This window comes from Neopelma chrysocephalum, unplaced genomic scaffold (genome assembly GCF_003984885.1).
Source record: "Neopelma chrysocephalum unplaced genomic scaffold, ASM398488v2 Primary Assembly neopelma1_45, whole genome shotgun sequence".
NCBI classification, from domain to species: domain Eukaryota; kingdom Metazoa; phylum Chordata; class Aves; order Passeriformes; family Pipridae; genus Neopelma; species Neopelma chrysocephalum.
The window spans coordinates 18615823-18619584 of record NW_020897704.1 but is presented as its reverse complement, the minus strand read 5'-3'; positions in this window follow the sequence as shown (position 1 = coordinate 18619584).

Here is a 3762-nt window from a genome sequence, read left to right as displayed (position 1 = left end):
TTGATTTAGGCTTCCTATGGGATGCCTTTTGGCCCTCAAACATTAGCAGGGTGAGGAACCCCCAATTCATATGTCACAAGCTGTTCCTATTCTCTCTTTGCAGCATGATGCTGAGGGTGAGTTCAGAGCCCCAGATCAAGGGATGAGAAGATGCCTGAGGGTGAAAACCTGGTAGGAATATGTTGGAGAACTGGTCTGGTCCTATTGCCAGAACCTACACTGAGTTACCATGGTAGCTCTGCCCAAAAGCCAAGTGACTTTGCTGACTTACCCCAGCAGCAGCCCCTGCAGCCAACTAGTATGTTCATAGCAATTGTAACCATAACAGACCAGGAAGTGTCACTGGCAGCTGGAGACTCCCAACTGCCTGGGAAAACCTTAGCTCTCATCCTTACAGGCCACAATAAAGAGTAAAAGCCCCCACCCATCATCACTTAGTCTTTGGACTCTTTCGAGACAAATAGTGATTTATTTTTTTTCCTGGATCAATGTGAATTTTATCCAGTGAGAACAGGCCTAAGGCCAACATTTATAGAGGTCGCTGGCACTGACAGCTGGCACCAGTTCCAAAAGGCTCTGCAGTATCAATATTGATGGTATCTCAGAGCATCTCCTTTGCTCCATAAGCAGGTCAAGGGAATTGATTATTCGCTCTTATTTGGTACTTGTGAGATCACATGCAGGGTCCTGGGGCTAGTTTTGGGCCACCAAGAGAGTTGTCAGCCAATTGGAATGAGTCCAGTTTGGTCGTAGGTCGAGATGCTGAGGGAGCCAGAGCACATGATGTGTGTTGTGATACTGAGACTGTTCACCCTGGAGAAGAGACAGCTTCAGGGGAAGAGGAGGATATTATGGCTGACTGCAATAACCTAAAGAAGATGGAGACAGAGATTTCTCAGGAACATGCAACAAAAGGACAAAAAGCTCCATGGACAAGACAGGCACGAGAATTTACGGGAAGAGCAATTTCAGTTGGATATAAGGAAAGGAAAGAAAACTTCACCATGGAAGGAGTAAAGCACTGGAATGGAGATCATGAGAGGAGGTAAGATCCCCATCCTTGGACACATTCAAAATTCAACTAGGCATGGTCCTGAAGCAACCTGATCTAACAGGGAAGTTGGCCCGGCTTTGAGCAGCGGGTTGAACTAGGACCTCACAAGGTCCTTTCCAGCCAGAATTGCATTGTGGTGCTGTGATCTTTTATTTAGGTGATTCCTACCTGGCTAATCCCCAGCAGCACGTCACTGCAGAATACATGCTACTTAATCCACTATCCTTTGATCTTTAGGACTGGAGTCAGGGAGGGGATCACTAGATGAATCCGGCTCTGGAGAGATCTTGTCTCCAGAGATTTATGACAGCTAACTACATTCTTCTCTCAGCCTACATGGCATTTTATTTTCTTTTATCCTGCCCCCCGCCCCCAAATCCCTGTGCCCAGTGTAAGAATTCTCCTCTGTGTTGTACAGAATCTGAAATAAAGAATTCAAAGGTGTGTTAGTGCCACCAGGAAAGACTTTAAATTAGATGGTTGCTGTACATCTTATATTCAGATTAATCAGGGAAATAATCACAGACAATGTTCATAAATAGATGGATCCTGTGTTCCTAACAGGGGCTAAACTGGCAAAAAAAAAATAGATCAAAGGACGGTTTGCATCTGAGAACAGCAGGCTTAGCGGCTGGAGAAGGAAAATCTTCTCATGGTATTTCTATTCAAGTCCAGCCTCAGCATAAGGTGATCACATTATGTATTTAAAAATGAAAAACTACCATTTTTCTGAAGGGAACTTTATCACAAGGATTATCTACAAAGGCTACAGAGAAAGATGTCGCAGCAAGGAATAATGTGCCAGACTGGATAGGAGCAGCAGCAAAGGGGCTCCGTGATGCCCGGCACGGTCGAGATCCTGGGATAACGGCCTCTTTGTTCTGTAAATGTTTTGCCACAACGCTCATTGCTGAACTACCAGAGCACTTTCAAGTCATGCACTAGGCAATATGACTAACATCTGTCATGTTTTTCCTTTCATCCTGTCTCCAGGGGCAGAAGCTTGTGCAGTCATGGGGAGGGGAAGTTAATTACATCCCATCCCATGCACACATTTGTACGCACACATGTGCACCCACGCACACGCACAGTTACGTGCTGATGGAGTCTTCCTCTACTTTGCTTTTGGTCAGTAAGGGGAAGAGCCAGAAGATGTACTTTCCACAACAGTAGGGGTGGAGATTCATCACACGTTTAAGAGCAGAGGTGGAATTCTTTGAAGTTCTGAAATCCAAAGGTAGCACACTCAAAATTGCATCCTACAAGTAAAAGACAAATATTATCTTAAAAAACATAATCATCTCTCCTCCATAAGTTCCAGCCCAGAATACCCTTCTCTCTTCTCAAAACAAAAAAACAAACAACTTTTGGCTGCAAAAAGCAACGTGAGACGTGGCAAGGCAAGGCATGTAACAGTGTTCTATTCCAAAGAAAACACTCAATGCTTTTATTACAGTGAAAAACAATAATGGGATACAGAGTGTACATGGTGTAAACACCTTTAATGCAATTCTAATTTTATTGTTGCTTCAAGATCACAGATTGTTATGGCAACTAAAGAGGGAGGGGGGGGAACCTGATCGCAGCATTAATTTGATATCAGATTCATTTGTTCCACATTTGTGCTTCAATCCATGCATAATAAACAATTCCAGTTAAAGAATAATAATAATATTGTAGCTATAATAATGGCATAATGTAGTATCCACTTAACCCTCAAGTCTGGTTAAAAAAACCCAAAAGAACATATAAAAATCCCTTATGAGTCTATTACAGTTCCAGCTGCAAACCAATGCACATTATAATCAATAACACTTGTGGAGCAGGAAGGCAAATTTTCAGAAATACAGTCTATTAAAGCATTGAAAACTGCAAAACTGACAATTATAGCAGTGCCCAATGTCCCAGCTATAAAGTCCAGGCAGGAGACTCAGCAGCTGCAGTAGATCCCACTCTACTCCCTCAGATGGGATGTGGGCATTGCAGCACCAAATGTGGGAATGGGTTCTGCAATGCTGTTGTGCCTCCTCCCAAGGAAGGACCAGGCAGCTCCTGGGTGCAGACCTACCTGGATGGGGAGGAAACAACTCTTGCGCTTTGTGAACTTTAGCCATGATGGTTGAGCTGGGATTTGGTTTCTAAACTCAAATTGAGTGTGATAAAGCTCACTGCAGATGGGCAGGTCCCCAGTGTGGTTTAGAGCACTTACCAGGGATGTCACAGTCCAGCTCAAAATCCTGTGCTGGCCAGTAAAGCTGGGAACCTGAGCGTATGTTTGCTCCATCAGGGCTTTGAGCAACCTGGTCTGGTGGAAGGTGTCCCTGTCCATGGCAGGATGTTGGAACTGAATGATCTTTAAGGTGCCTTCCGACTCAAACCATTATGTAATTCTACAATCCTTCCTGAGAATAAAAACTAACTGCAAAACCCTAAGACTTTCCACTTACCAGAATACCCATTCTGCCCAGAAGATCAATAAGTGTAAAGTGGAAAAAGATTGAAGCTACTTAGGATTCTTAAGGGAACCATATCCATCTCTGATAAAGGGAAAAAAATAGGTTGCATCAGAGAAATGGAAGATACAAGCTATTGCCCTCCAAGGAATGCGATGTCTGCAGCTTACCCAAACATAATTCTGGAGGCTTTGGGGCATGAAGTGTGGCTTCACTTTGAAAAGGACCCATTATTAATAGTGTCATGGGTTTCTG